Source organism: Asterias amurensis, chromosome 6 (genome assembly GCF_032118995.1).
Source record: "Asterias amurensis chromosome 6, ASM3211899v1".
Taxonomy (NCBI): Eukaryota; Metazoa; Echinodermata; class Asteroidea; order Forcipulatida; family Asteriidae; genus Asterias; species Asterias amurensis.
Genome location: NC_092653.1, coordinates 15,201,972 through 15,218,640, shown reverse-complemented (window position 1 = coordinate 15,218,640; position 16,669 = coordinate 15,201,972). Strand labels below are relative to the sequence as shown.

The following is a 16,669-nucleotide window of genomic DNA, read 5'->3' as shown; positions in this document are numbered from 1 at the left end:
AATGTCTTCAGTAGTCCAGTCTGTATCATTTGAAACCATAAAATCATCGGAAATTGTTTGACCCCAAAACGAAAATTTTGTCCATACCCGGGTATGGTCGACCTTTTTTCATTTCGGACCAAAAATCCAAACTCACAAAATTGTCTATAAATCTAATAATTTTGGTTGTTTACCCAGTCTCAACTGATAAAATGTCTTCAGTAGTCCCATTCTGTTTCATTTGGAACCATAAAATCATCGGAAATTTTTGGACTCCAAATCTGAAAATTTTGTCCATACCCGGGTATGGTCGACTTTTTTCATTTCGGACCAAAAATCCAAACTCACAAAATTCTCTTGAAGTCTAATAATTTTGGTTGTTTACCCAGTCTCAACTGATAAAATGTTTTCAGTAGTCCGTTCTGTATCATTTGGAACCATAAAATCATCGGAAATTGTTTGACCCCAAAACGAAAATTTTGTCCATACCCGGGTATGGTCGACTTTTTTCATTTCGGACCAAAAATCCAAACTCACAAAATTCTCTATAAATCTAATAATTTTGGTTGTTTACCCAGTCTCAACTGATAAAATGTCTTCAGTAGTCCAGTCTGTATCATTTGAAACCATAAAATCATCGGAAATTGTTTGACCCCAAAACGAAAATTTTGTCCATACCCGGATATGGTCGACTTTTTTCATTTCGGACCAAAAATCCAAACTCACAAATTTCTCTATGAATCTAATAATTTTGGTTATTTACCCAGTCTCAACTGATAAAATGTCTTCAGTAGTCCAGTCTGTATCATTTGAAACCATAAAATCATCGGAAATTGTTTGACCCCAAAACGAAAATTTTGTCCATACCCGGGTATGGTCGACCTTTTTTCATTTCGGACCAAAAATCCAAACTCACAAAATTGTCTATAAATCTAATAATTTTGGTTGTTTACCCAGTCTCAACTGATAAAATGTCTTCAGTAGTCCCATTCTGTTTCATTTGGAACCATAAAATCATCGGAAATTTTTGGACTCCAAATCTGAAAATTTTGTCCATACCCGGGTATGGTCGACTTTTTTCATTTCGGACCAAAAATCCAAACTCACAAAATTCTCTTGAAGTCTAATAATTTTGGTTGTTTACCCAGTCTCAACTGATAAAATGTCTTCAGTAGTCCGTTCTTTATCATTTGGAACCATAAAATCATCGGAAATTGTTTGACCCCAAATCTGAAAATTTTGTCCATACGCGGGTATGGTCGACTTTTTTCATTTCGGACCAAAAATCCAAACTCACAAAATTCTCTATAAATCTAATAATTTTGGTTGTTTACCCAGTCTCAACTGATAAAATGTCTTCAGTAGTCCAGTCTGTATCATTTGAAACCATAAAATCTTCGGAAAATTTTGGACTCCAAATCTGAAAATTTTGTCCATACCCGGGTATGGTCGACTTTTTTCATTTCGGACCAAAAATCCAAACTCACAAAATTCTCTATAAATCTAATAATTTTGGTTGTTTACCCAGTCTCAACTGATAAAATGTCTTCAGTAGTCCGTTCTGTATCATTTGGAACCATAAAATCGTCGGAAATTGTTTGACCCCAAAACGAAATATTTGTCCATACCCGGGTATGGTCGACTTTTTTCATTTCGGACCAAAAATCCAAACTCACAAAATTATCTTGAAGTCTAATAATTTTGGTTGTTTACCCAGTCTCAACTGATAAAATGTCTTCAGTAGTCCGTTCTGTATCATTTGGAACCATAAAATCATCGGAAATTGTTTGACCCCAAATCTGAAAATTTTGTCCATACGCGGGTATGGTCGACTTTTTTCATTTCGGACCAAAAATCCAAACTCACAAAATTCTCTATAAATCCAATAATTTTGGTTGTTTACCCAGTCTCACCTGATAAAATGTCTTCAGTAGTCGGTTCTGTATCATTTGAAACCATAAAATCATCAGAAATTGTTGACTCCAAATCTGAAAATTTTGTCCATACCCGGGTATGGTCGACTTTTTTCATTTCGGACCAAAAATCCAAACTCACAAAATTCTCTATAAATCTAATAATTTTGGTTGTTTACCCAGTCTCAACTGATAAAATGTCTTCAGTAGTCCGTTCTGTATCATTTGAAACCATAAAATCATCAGGAATTGTTGACTCCAAATCTGAAAATTTTGTCCATACGCGGGTATGGTCGACTTTTTTCATTTCGGACCAAAAATCCAAACTCACAAAATTCTCTATAAATCTAATAATTTTGGTTGTTTACCCAGTCTCAACTGATAAAATGTTTTCAGTAGTCTGTTCTGTATCATTTGGAACCATAAAATCATCGGAAATTGTTTGACCCCAAAACGAAAATTTTGTCCATACCCGGGTATGGTCGACTTTTTTCATTTCGGACCAAAAATCCAAACTCACAAAATTCTCTATAAATCTAATAATTTTGGTTGTTTACCCAGTCTCAACTAATAAAATGTCTTCAGTAGTCCAGTCTGTATCATTTGAAACCATAAAATCTTCGGAAATTTTTGGACTCCAAATCTGAAAATTTTGTCCATACCCGGGTATGGTCGACTTTTTTCATTTCGGACCAAAAATCCAAACTCACAAAATTCTCTATAAATCTAATAATTTTGGTTGTTTACCCAGTCTCAACTGATAAAATGTTTTCAGTAGTCCGTTCTGTATCATTTGGAACCAAAAAATCATCGGAAATTGTTTGACCCCAAAACGAAAATTTTGTCCATACCCGGGTAATGGTCGACTTTTTTCATTTCGGACCAAAAATCCAAACTCACAAAATTCTCTATAAATCTAATAATTTTGGTTGTTTACCCAGTCTCAACTGATAAAATGTCTTCAGTAGTCCAGTCTGTATCATTTGAAACCATAAAATCATCGGAAATTGTTTGACCCCAAAACGAAAATTTTGTCCATACCCGGGATATGGTCGACTTTTTTCATTTCGGACCAAAAATCCAAACTCACAAATTTCTCTATGAATCTAATAATTTTGGTTATTTACCCAGTCTCAACTGATAAAATGTCTTCAGTAGTCCAGTCTGTATCATTTGAAACCATAAAATCATCGGAAATTGTTTGACCCCAAAACGAAAATTTTGTCCATACCCGGGTATGGTCGACCTTTTTTCATTTCGGACCAAAAATCCAAACTCACAAAATTGTCTATAAATCTAATAATTTTGGTTGTTTACCCAGTCTCAACTGATAAAATGTCTTCAGTAGTCCCATTCTGTTTCATTTGGAACCATAAAATCATCGGAAATTTTTGGACTCCAAATCTGAAAATTTTGTCCATACCCGGGTATGGTCGACTTTTTTCATTTCGGACCAAAAATCCAAACTCACAAAATTCTCTTGAAGTCTAATAATTTTGGTTGTTTACCCAGTCTCAACTGATAAAATGTCTTCAGTAGTCCGTTCTTTATCATTTGGAACCATAAAATCATCGGAAATTGTTTGACCCCAAATCTGAAAATTTTGTCCATACGCGGGTATGGTCGACTTTTTTCATTTCGGACCAAAAATCCAAACTCACAAAATTCTCTATAAATCTAATAATTTCGGTTGTTTACCCAGTCTCAACTGATAAAATGTCTTCAGTAGTCCAGTCTGTATCATTTGAAACCATAAAATCTTCGGAAAATTTTGGACTCCAAATCTGAAAATTTTGTCCATACCCGGGTATGGTCGACTTTTTTCATTTCGGACCAAAAATCCAAACTCACAAAATTCTCTATAAATCTAATAATTTTGGTTGTTTACCCAGTCTCAACTGATAAAATGTCTTCAGTAGTCCGTTCTGTATCATTTGGAACCATAAAATCGTCGGAAATTGTTTGACTCCAAATCTGAAAATTTTGTCCATACCCGGGTATGGTCGACTTTTTTCATTTCGGACCAAAAATCCAAACTCACAAAATTATCTTGAAGTCTAATAATTTTGGTTGTTTACCCAGTCTCAACTGATAAAATGTCTTCAGTAGTCCGTTCTGTATCATTTGGAACCATAAAATCATCGGAAATTGTTTGACCCCAAATCTGAAAATTTTGTCCATACGCGGGTATGGTCGACTTTTTTCATTTCGGACCAAAAATCCAAACTCACAAAATTCTCTATAAATCCAATAATTTTGGTTGTTTACCCAGTCTCACCTGATAAAATGTCTTCAGTAGTCGGTTCTGTATCATTTGAAACCATAAAATCATCAGAAATTGTTGACTCCAAATCTGAAAATTTTGTCCATACCCGGGTATGGTCGACTTTTTTCATTTCGGACCAAAAATCCAAACTCACAAAATTCTCTATAAATCTAATAATTTTGGTTGTTTACCCAGTCTCAACTGATAAAATGTCTTCAGTAGTCCGTTCTGTATCATTTGAAACCATAAAATCATCAGGAATTGTTGACTCCAAATCTGAAAATTTTGTCCATACGCGGGTATGGTCGACTTTTTTCATTTCGGACCAAAAATCCAAACTCACAAAATTCTCTATAAATCTAATAATTTTGGTTGTTTACCCAGTCTCAACTGATAAAATGTTTTCAGTAGTCTGTTCTGTATCATTTGGAACCATAAAATCATCGGAAATTGTTTGACCCCAAAACGAAAATTTTGTCCATACCCGGGTATGGTCGACTTTTTTCATTTCGGACCAAAAATCCAAACTCACAAAATTCTCTATAAATCTAATAATTTTGGTTGTTTACCCAGTCTCAACTAATAAAATGTCTTCAGTAGTCCAGTCTGTATCATTTGAAACCATAAAATCTTCGGAAATTTTTGGACTCCAAATCTGAAAATTTTGTCCATACCCGGGTATGGTCGACTTTTTTCATTTCGGACCAAAAATCCAAACTCACAAAATTCTCTATAAATCTAATAATTTTGGTTGTTTACCCAGTCTCAACTGATAAAATGTTTTCAGTAGTCCGTTCTGTATCATTTGGAACCAAAAAATCATCGGAAATTGTTTGACCCCAAAACGAAAATTTTGTCCATACCCGGGTAATGGTCGACTTTTTTCATTTCGGACCAAAAATCCAAACTCACAAATTTCTCTATGAATCTAATAATTTTGGTTGTTTACCCAGTCTCAACTGATAAAATGTCTTCAGTAGTCCAGTCTGTATCATTTGGAACCATAAAATCATCGGAAATTGTTTGACCCCAAATCTGAAAATTTTGTCCATACGCGGGTATGGTCGACTTTTTTCATTTCGGACCAAAAATCCAAACTCACAAATTTCTCTATGAATCTAATAATTTTGGTTATTTACCCAGTCTCAACTGATAAAATGTCTTCAGTAGTCCAGTCTGTATCATTTGAAACCATAAAATCATCGGAAATTGTTTGACCCCAAAACGAAAATTTTGTCCATACCCGGATATGGTCGACTTTTTTCATTTCGGACCAAAAATCCAAACTCACAAATTTCTCTATGAATCTAATAATTTTGGTTATTTACCCAGTCTCAACTGATAAAATGTCTTCAGTAGTCCAGTCTGTATCATTTGAAACCATAAAATCATCGGAAATTGTTTGACCCCAAAACGAAAATTTTGTCCATACCCGGGTATGGTCGACCTTTTTTCATTTCGGACCAAAAATCCAAACTCACAAAATTGTCTATAAATCTAATAATTTTGGTTGTTTACCCAGTCTCAACTGATAAAATGTCTTTAGTAGTCCCATTCTGTTTCATTTGGAACCATAAAATCATCGGAAATTTTTGGACTCCAAATCTGAAAATTTTGTCCATACCCGGGTATGGTCGACTTTTTTCATTTCGGACCAAAAATCCAAACTCACAAAATTCTCTTGAAGTCTAATAATTTTGGTTGTTTACCCAGTCTCAACTGATAAAATGTCTTCAGTAGTCCGTTCTTTATCATTTGGAACCATAAAATCATCGGAAATTGTTTGACCCCAAATCTGAAAATTTTGTCCATACGCGGGTATGGTCGACTTTTTTCATTTCGGACCAAAAATCCAAACTCACAAAATTCTCTATAAATTTAATAATTTTGGTTGTTTACCCAGTCTCAACTGATAAAATGTCTTCAGTAGTCCAGTCTGTATCATTTGAAACCATAAAATCTTCGGAAAATTTTGGACTCCAAATCTGAAAATTTTGTCCATACCCGGGTATGGTCGACTTTTTTCATTTCGGACCAAAAATCCAAACTCACAAAATTCTCTATAAATCCAATAATTTTGGTTGTTTACCCAGTCTCACCTGATAAAATGTCTTCAGTAGTCGGTTCTGTATCATTTGAAACCATAAAATCATCAGAAATTGTTGACTCCAAATCTGAAAATTTTGTCCATACCCGGGTATGGTCGACTTTTTTCATTTCGGACCAAAAATCCAAACTCACAAAATTCTCTATAAATCTAATATTTTTGGTTGTTTTTTAGCCAGTCTCAACTGATAAAATGTCTTCAGTAGTCCGTTCTGTATCATTTGGAACCATAAAATCATCGGAAATTGTTTGACCCCAAATCTGAAAATTTTGTCCATCTGCGGGTATGGTCGACTTTTTTCATTTCGGACCAAAAATCCAAACTCACAAAATTCTCTATAAATCTAATAATTTTGGTTGTTTACCCAGTCTCAACTGATAAAATGTCTTCAGTAATCCAGTCTGTATCATTTGAAACCATAAAATCTTCGGAAATTTTTTGACTCCAAATCTGAAAATTTTGTCCATACCCGGGTATGGTCGACTTTTTTCATTTCTGACCGAAAATCCAAACTCACAAAATTCTCTATAAATTTAATAATTTTGGTTGTTAAGCCAGTCTCAACTGATAAAATATGTCTTCAGTAGTTCGTTCTGTATCATTTGGAACCATAAAATCGTCGGAAATTGTTTGACCCCAAAACGAAATATTTGTCCATACCCGGGTATGGTCGACTTTTTTCATTTCGGACCAAAAATCCAAACTCACAAATTTATCTTGAAGTCTAATAATTTTGGTTGTTTACCCAGTCTCAACTGATAAAATGTCTTCAGTAGTCCGTTCTGTATCATTTGGAACCATAAAATCATCGGAAATTGTTTGACCCCAAATCTGAAAATTTTGTCCATACGCGGGTATGGTCGACTTTTTTCATTTCGGACCGAAAATCCAAACTCACAAAATTCTCTATAAATCCAATAATTTTGGTTGTTTACCCAGTCTCACCTGATAAAATGTCTTCAGTAGTCGGTTCTGTATCATTTGAAACCATAAAATCATCAGAAATTGTTGACTCCAAATCTGAAAATTTTGTCCATACCCGGGTATGGTCGACTTTTTTCATTTCGGACCAAAAATCCAAACTCACAAAATTCTCTATAAATCTAATATTTTTGGTTGTTTTTTAGCCAGTCTCAACTGATAAAATGTCTTCAGTAGTCCGTTCTGTATCATTTGGAACCATAAAATCATCGGAAATTGTTTGACCCCAAATCTGAAAATTTTGTCCATCTGCGGGTATGGTCGACTTTTTTCATTTCGGACCAAAAATCCAAACTCACAAAATTCTCTATAAATCTAATAATTTTGGTTGTTTACCCAGTCTCAACTGATAAAATGTCTTCAGTAATCCAGTCTGTATCATTTGAAACCATAAAATCTTCGGAAATTTTTTGACTCCAAATCTGAAAATTTTGTCCATACCCGGGTATGGTCGACTTTTTTCATTTCTGACCGAAAATCCAAACTCACAAAATTCTCTATAAATTTAATAATTTTGGTTGTTAAGCCAGTCTCAACTGATAAAATATGTCTTCAGTAGTTCGTTCTGTATCATTTGGAACCATAAAATCATCAGAAATTGTTGACTCAAAATCTGAACATTTTGTCCATACCCGGGTATGGTCGACTTTTTCATTTCAGACCCAAAATCCAAACTCACAAATTTCCCTATGAATCTAATAATTTTGGTTGTTTACCCAGTCTCAACTGATAAAATGTCTTCAGTAGTATGTTCTGTATCATTTGGAACCATAAAATCATCGGAAATTGTTTGACCCCAAATCTGAAAATTTTGTCCATCTGCGGGTATGGTCGCCTTTTTTCATTTCGGACCAAAAATCCAAACTCACAAAATTCTCTATAAATCTAATAATTTTGGTTGTTTACCCAGTCTCAACTGATAAAATGTCTTCAGTAATCCAGTCTGTATCATTTGAAACCATAAAATCTTCGGAAATTTTTTGACTCCAAATCTGAAAATTTTGTCCATACCCGGGTATGGTCGACTTTTTTCATTTCTGACCGAAAATCCAAACTCACAAAATTCTCTATAAATTTAATAATTTTGGTTGTTAAGCCAGTCTCAACTGATAAAATATGTCTTCAGTAGTTCGTTCTGTATCATTTGGAACCATAAAATCATCAGAAATTGTTGACTCAAAATCTGAAAATTTTGTCCATACCCGGGTATGGTCGACTTTTTCATTTCAGACCCAAAATCCAAACTCACAAATTTCTCTATGAATCTAATAATTTTGGTTGTTTACCCAGTCTCAACTGATAAAATGTCTTCAGTAGTCCAGTCTGTATCATTTGAAACCATAAAATCTTCGGAAAATTTTGGACTCCAAATCTCAAAATTTTGTCCATACCCGGGTATGGTCGACTTTTTTCATTTCTGACCAAAAATCCAAACTCACAAAATTCTCTATAAATCTAATAATTTTGGTTGTTTACCCAGTCTCAACTGATAAAATGTCTTCAGTAGTCCGTTCTGTATCATTTGGAACCATAAAATCGTCGGAAATTGTTTGACCCCAAAACGAAATATTTGTCCATACCCGGGTATGGTCGACTTTTTTCATTTCGGACCAAAAATCCAAACTCACAAAATTATCTTGAAGTCTAATAATTTTGGTTGTTTACCCAGTCTCAACTGATAAAATGTTTTCAGTAGTCCGTTCTGTATCATTTGGAACCATAAAATCATCGGAAATTGTTTGACCCCAAATCTGAAAGTTTTGTCCATACGCGGGTATGGTCGACTTTTTTCATTTCGGACCAAAAATCCAAACTCACAAAATTCTCTATAAATCCAATAATTTTGGTTGTTTACCCAGTCTCACCTGATAAAATGTCTTCAGTAGTCGGTTCTGTATCATTTGAAACCATAAAATCATCAGAAATTGTTGACTCAAAATCTGAAAATTTTGTCCATACCCGGGTATGGTGGACTTTTTTCATTTCGGACCAAAAATCCAAACTCACAAAATTCTCTATAAATCTAATATTTTTGGTTGTTTTTTAGCCAGTCTCATCTGATAAAATGTCTTCAGTAGTCCGTTCTGTATCATTTGGAACCATAAAATCATCGGAAATTGTTTGACCCCAAATCTGAAAATTTTGTCCATCTGCGGGTATGGTCGACTTTTTTCATTTCGGACCAAAAATCCAAACTCACAAAATTCTCTATAAATCTAATAATTTTGGTTGTTTACCCAGTCTCAACTGATAAAATGTCTTCAGTAATCCAGTCTGTATCATTTGAAACCATAAAATCTTCGGAAATTTTTGGACTCCAAATCTGAAAATTTTGTCCATACCCGGGTATGGTCGACTTTTTTCATTTCTGACCGAAAATCCAAACTCACAAAATTCTCTATAAATTTAATAATTTTGGTTGTTAAGCCAGTCTCAACTGATAAAATATGTCTTCAGTAGTTCGTTCTGTATCATTTGGAACCATAAAATCATCAGACATTGTTGACTCAAAATCTGAAAATTTTGTCCATACCCGGGTATGGTCGACTTTTTCATTTCAGACCCAAAATCCAAACTCACAAATTTCTCTATGAATCTAATAATTTTGGTTGTTTACCCAGTCTCAACTGATAAAATGTCTTCAGTAGTATGTTCTGTATCATTTGGAACCATAAAATCATCGGAAATTGTTTGACCCCAAATCTGAAAATTTTGTCCATACGCGGGTGTGGTCGACTTTTTTCATTTCGGACCAAAAATCCAAACTCACAAAATTCTCTATAAATCTAATAATTTTGGTTGTTTACCCAGTCTCAACTGATAAAATGTCTTCAGTAGTCCGTTCTGTATCATTTGGAACCATAAAATCTTCGGAAATTTTTGGACTCCAAATCTGAAAATTTTGTCCATACCCGGGTATGGTCGACTTTTTTCATTTCGGACCAAAAATCCAAACTCACAAAATTCTCTATAAATCTAATAATTTTGGTTGTTTACCCAGTCTCAACTGATAAAATGTTTTCAGTAGTCCGTTCTGTATCATTTGGAACCAAAAAATCATCGGAAATTGTTTGACCCCAAAACGAAAATTTTGTCCATACCCGGGTAATGGTCGACTTTTTTCATTTCGGACCAAAAATCCAAACTCACAAATTTCTCTATGAATCTAATAATTTTGGTTGTTTACCCAGTCTCAACTGATAAAATGTCTTCAGTAGTCCAGTCTGTATCATTTGGAACCATAAAATCATCGGAAATTGTTTGACCCCAAATCTGAAAATTTTGTCCATACGCGGGTATGGTCGACTTTTTTCATTTCGGACCAAAAATCCAAACTCACAAATTTCTCTATGAATCTAATAATTTTGGTTATTTACCCAGTCTCAACTGATAAAATGTCTTCAGTAGTCCAGTCTGTATCATTTGAAACCATAAAATCATCGGAAATTGTTTGACCCCAAAACGAAAATTTTGTCCATACCCGGATATGGTCGACTTTTTTCATTTCGGACCAAAAATCCAAACTCACAAATTTCTCTATGAATCTAATAATTTTGGTTATTTACCCAGTCTCAACTGATAAAATGTCTTCAGTAGTCCAGTCTGTATCATTTGAAACCATAAAATCATCGGAAATTGTTTGACCCCAAAACGAAAATTTTGTCCATACCCGGGTATGGTCGACCTTTTTTCATTTCGGACCAAAAATCCAAACTCACAAAATTGTCTATAAATCTAATAATTTTGGTTGTTTACCCAGTCTCAACTGATAAAATGTCTTTAGTAGTCCCATTCTGTTTCATTTGGAACCATAAAATCATCGGAAATTTTTTGGACTCCAAATCTGAAAATTTTGTCCATACCCGGGTATGGTCGACTTTTTTCATTTCGGACCAAAAATCCAAACTCACAAAATTCTCTTGAAGTCTAATAATTTTGGTTGTTTACCCAGTCTCAACTGATAAAATGTCTTCAGTAGTCCGTTCTTTATCATTTGGAACCATAAAATCATCGGAAATTGTTTGACCCCAAATCTGAAAATTTTGTCCATACGCGGGTATGGTCGACTTTTTTCATTTCGGACCAAAAATCCAAACTCACAAAATTCTCTATAAATCTAATAATTTTGGTTGTTTACCCAGTCTCAACTGATAAAATGTCTTCAGTAGTCCAGTCTGTATCATTTGAAACCATAAAATCTTCGGAAAATTTTGGACTCCAAATCTGAAAATTTTGTCCATACCCGGGTATGGTCGACTTTTTTCATTTCGGACCAAAAATCCAAACTCACAAAATTCTCTATAAATCCAATAATTTTGGTTGTTTACCCAGTCTCACCTGATAAAATGTCTTCAGTAGTCGGTTCTGTATCATTTGAAACCATAAAATCATCAGAAATTGTTGACTCCAAATCTGAAAATTTTGTCCATACCCGGGTATGGTCGACTTTTTTTCATTTCGGACCAAAAATCCAAACTCACAAAATTCTCTATAAATCTAATATTTTTGGTTGTTTTTTAGCCAGTCTCAACTGATAAAATGTCTTCAGTAGTCCGTTCTGTATCATTTGGAACCATAAAATCATCGGAAATTGTTTGACCCCAAATCTGAAAATTTTGTCCATCTGCGGGTATGGTCGACTTTTTTCATTTCGGACCAAAAATCCAAACTCACAAAATTCTCTATAAATCTAATAATTTTGGTTGTTTACCCAGTCTCAACTGATAAAATGTCTTCAGTAATCCAGTCTGTATCATTTGAAACCATAAAATCTTCGGAAATTTTTTGACTCCAAATCTGAAAATTTTGTCCATACCCGGGTATGGTCGACTTTTTTCATTTCTGACCGAAAATCCAAACTCACAAAATTCTCTATAAATTTAATAATTTTGGTTGTTAAGCCAGTCTCAACTGATAAAATATGTCTTCAGTAGTTCGTTCTGTATCATTTGGAACCATAAAATCGTCGGAAATTGTTTGACCCCAAAACGAAATATTTGTCCATACCCGGGTATGGTCGACTTTTTTCATTTCGGACCAAAAATCCAAACTCACAAATTTATCTTGAAGTCTAATAATTTTGGTTGTTTACCCAGTCTCAACTGATAAAATGTCTTCAGTAGTCCGTTCTGTATCATTTGGAACCATAAAATCATCGGAAATTGTTTGACCCCCAAATCTGAAAATTTTGTCCATACGCGGGTATGGTCGACTTTTTTCATTTCGGACCGAAAATCCAAACTCACAAAATTCTCTATAAATCCAATAATTTTGGTTGTTTACCCAGTCTCACCTGATAAAATGTCTTCAGTAGTCGGTTCTGTATCATTTGAAACCATAAAATCATCAGAAATTGTTGACTCCAAATCTGAAAATTTTGTCCATTACCCGGGTATGGTCGACTTTTTTCATTTCGGACCAAAAATCCAAACTCACAAAATTCTCTATAAATCTAATATTTTTGGTTGTTTTTTAGCCAGTCTCAACTGATAAAATGTCTTCAGTAGTCCGTTCTGTATCATTTGGAACCATAAAATCATCGGAAATTGTTTGACCCCAAATCTGAAAATTTTGTCCATCTGCGGGTATGGTCGACTTTTTTCATTTCGGACCAAAAATCCAAACTCACAAAATTCTCTATAAATCTAATAATTTTGGTTGTTTACCCAGTCTCAACTGATAAAATGTCTTCAGTAATCCAGTCTGTATCATTTGAAACCATAAAATCTTCGGAAATTTTTTGACTCCAAATCTGAAAATTTTGTCCATACCCGGGTATGGTCGACTTTTTTCATTTCTGACCGAAAATCCAAACTCACAAAATTCTCTATAAATTTAATAATTTTGGTTGTTAAGCCAGTCTCAACTGATAAAATATGTCTTCAGTAGTTCGTTCTGTATCATTTGGAACCATAAAATCATCAGAAATTGTTGACTCAAAATCTGAACATTTTGTCCATACCCGGGTATGGTCGACTTTTTCATTTCAGACCCAAAATCCAAACTCACAAATTTCTCTATGAATCTAATAATTTTGGTTGTTTACCCAGTCTCAACTGATAAAATGTCTTCAGTAGTATGTTCTATATCATTTGGAACCATAAAATCATCGGAAATTGTTTGACCCCAAATCTGAAAATTTTGTCCATCTGCGGGTATGGTCGCCTTTTTTCATTTCGGACCAAAAATCCAAACTCACAAAATTCTCTATAAATCTAATAATTTTGGTTGTTTACCCAGTCTCAACTGATAAAATGTCTTCAGTAATCCAGTCTGTATCATTTGAAACCATAAAATCTTCGGAAATTTTTTGACTCCAAATCTGAAAATTTTGTCCATACCCGGGTATGGTCGACTTTTTTCATTTCTGACCGAAAATCCAAACTCACAAAATTCTCTATAAATTTAATAATTTTGGTTGTTAAGCCAGTCTCAACTGATAAAATATGTCTTCAGTAGTTCGTTCTGTATCATTTGGAACCATAAAATCATCAGAAATTGTTGACTCAAAATCTGAAAATTTTGTCCATACCCGGGTATGGTCGACTTTTTCATTTCAGACCCAAAATCCAAACTCACAAATTTCTCTATGAATCTAATAATTTTGGTTGTTTACCCAGTCTCAACTGATAAAATGTCTTCAGTAGTCCAGTCTGTATCATTTGAAACCATAAAATCTTCGGAAAATTTTGGACTCCAAATCTCAAAATTTTGTCCATACCCGGGTATGGTCGACTTTTTTCATTTCTGACCAAAAATCCAAACTCACAAAATTCTCTATAAATCTAATAATTTTGGTTGTTTACCCAGTCTCAACTGATAAAATGTCTTCAGTAGTCCGTTCTGTATCATTTGGAACCATAAAATCGTCGGAAATTGTTTGACCCCAAAACGAAATATTTGTCCATACCCGGGTATGGTCGACTTTTTTCATTTCGGACCAAAAATCCAAACTCACAAAATTATCTTGAAGTCTAATAATTTTGGTTGTTTACCCAGTCTCAACTGATAAAATGTTTTCAGTAGTCCGTTCTGTATCATTTGGAACCATAAAATCATCGGAAATTGTTTGACCCCAAATCTGAAAGTTTTGTCCATACGCGGGTATGGTCGACTTTTTTCATTTCGGACCAAAAATCCAAACTCACAAAATTCTCTATAAATCCAATAATTTTGGTTGTTTACCCAGTCTCACCTGATAAAATGTCTTCAGTAGTCGGTTCTGTATCATTTGAAACCATAAAATCATCAGAAATTGTTGACTCAAAATCTGAAAATTTTGTCCATACCCGGGTATGGTGGACTTTTTTCATTTCGGACCAAAAATCCAAACTCACAAAATTCTCTATAAATCTAATATTTTTGGTTGTTTTTTAGCCAGTCTCATCTGATAAAATGTCTTCAGTAGTCCGTTCTGTATCATTTGGAACCATAAAATCATCGGAAATTGTTTGACCCCAAATCTGAAAATTTTGTCCATCTGCGGGTATGGTCGACTTTTTTCATTTCGGACCAAAAATCCAAACTCACAAAATTCTCTATAAATCTAATAATTTTGGTTGTTTACCCAGTCTCAACTGATAAAATGTCTTCAGTAATCCAGTCTGTATCATTTGAAACCATAAAATCTTCGGAAATTTTTGGACTCCAAATCTGAAAATTTTGTCCATACCCGGGTATGGTCGACTTTTTTCATTTCTGACCGAAAATCCAAACTCACAAAATTCTCTATAAATTTAATAATTTTGGTTGTTAAGCCAGTCTCAACTGATAAAATATGTCTTCAGTAGTTCGTTCTGTATCATTTGGAACCATAAAATCATCAGACATTGTTGACTCAAAATCTGAAAATTTTGTCCATACCCGGGTATGGTCGACTTTTTCATTTCAGACCCAAAATCCAAACTCACAAATTTCTCTATGAATCTAATAATTTTGGTTGTTTACCCAGTCTCAACTGATAAAATGTCTTCAGTAGTATGTTCTGTATCATTTGGAACCATAAAATCATCGGAAATTGTTTGACCCCAAATCTGAAAATTTTGTCCATACGCGGGTATGGTCGACTTTTTTCATTTCGGACCAAAAATCCAAACTCACAAAATTCTCTATAAATCTAATAATTTTGGTTGTTTACCCAGTCTCAACTGATAAAATGTCTTCAGTAGTCCGTTCTGTATCATTTGGAACCATAAAATCATCGGAAATTGTTTGACCCCAAAACGAAAATTTTGTCCATACGCGGGTATGGTCGACTTTTTTCATTTCGGACCAAAATTCAAAACTCACAAAATTCTGTTGAAGTCTAATAATTTTGGTTGTTTACCCAGTCTCAACTGATAAAATGTCTTCATTAGTCCGTTCTGTATCATTTGGAACCATAAAATCATCGGAAATTGTTTGACCCCAAATCTGAAAATTTTGTCCATACGCGGGTATGGTCGACTTTTTTCATTTCGGACCAAAAATCCAAACTCACAAAATTCTCTTGAAGTCTGATAATTTTGGTTGTTTACCCAGTCTCAACTGATAAAATGTCTTCAGTAGTCCAGTCTGTATCATTTGAAACCATAAAATCTTCGGAAATTTTTGGACTCCAAATCTGAAAATTTTGTCCATTACCCGGGTATGGTCGACTTTTTTCATTTCGGACCAAAAATCCAAACTCACAAAATTCTCTATAAATCTAATAATTTTGGTTGTTTAGCCAGTGTCAACTGATAAAATGTCTTCAGTAGTCCGTTCTGTATTATTTGGAACCATAAAATCATCGGAAATTGTTTGACCCAAATCTGAAAATTTTGTCCATACGCGGGTATGGTCGACTTTTTTCAGTTCGGACCAAAAATCCAAACTCACAAAATTCTCTTGAAGTCTGATAATTTTGGTTGTTTAGCCAGTCTCAACTGATAAAATGTCTTCAGTAGTCCAGTCTGTATCATTTGGAACCATAAAATCATCGGAAATTGTTTGACCCCAAAACGAAAATTTTGTCCATACCAGGGTATGTCGACTTTTTTTCATTCCGGAACAAAAATCCAAACCCACAAATTTCTCTATAAATCTAATAATTTTGGTTGTTTACCCAGTCTCAACTGATAAAATGTCTTCAGTAGTCCGTTCTGTATCATTTGGAACCATAAAATCATCGGAAATGGTTGACTCCAAATCTGAAAATTTTGTCCATACCCGGGTATGGTCGACTTTTTTCATTTCGGACAAAAAATCCAAACTCACAAATTTCTCTATGAATCTGATAATTTTGGTTGTTTAGCCAGTCTCAACTGATAAAATGTCTGTCTTCAACCAGAAAAAAAACGGAAACCTACTAAAAGCCGACAACAAGCCGACAACGCCGACAACAAGACCAGAGCGCCGCCAACACGCCGCCCCACCCGAGTAAAAATGCCTGTGATTTTTTTC

At 34.3% G+C, this 16,669-nt stretch overlaps 1 protein-coding gene across 1 annotated transcript in view; it reads left to right on the top strand.

The window, feature by feature from the left end:
• The window catches only part of LOC139938874 (uncharacterized), a 244,012-nt gene that overhangs the window by 214,924 nt on the left and 12,419 nt on the right, over nt 1-16,669 (top strand). The gene's annotated exons all lie outside the window — the stretch shown is intronic.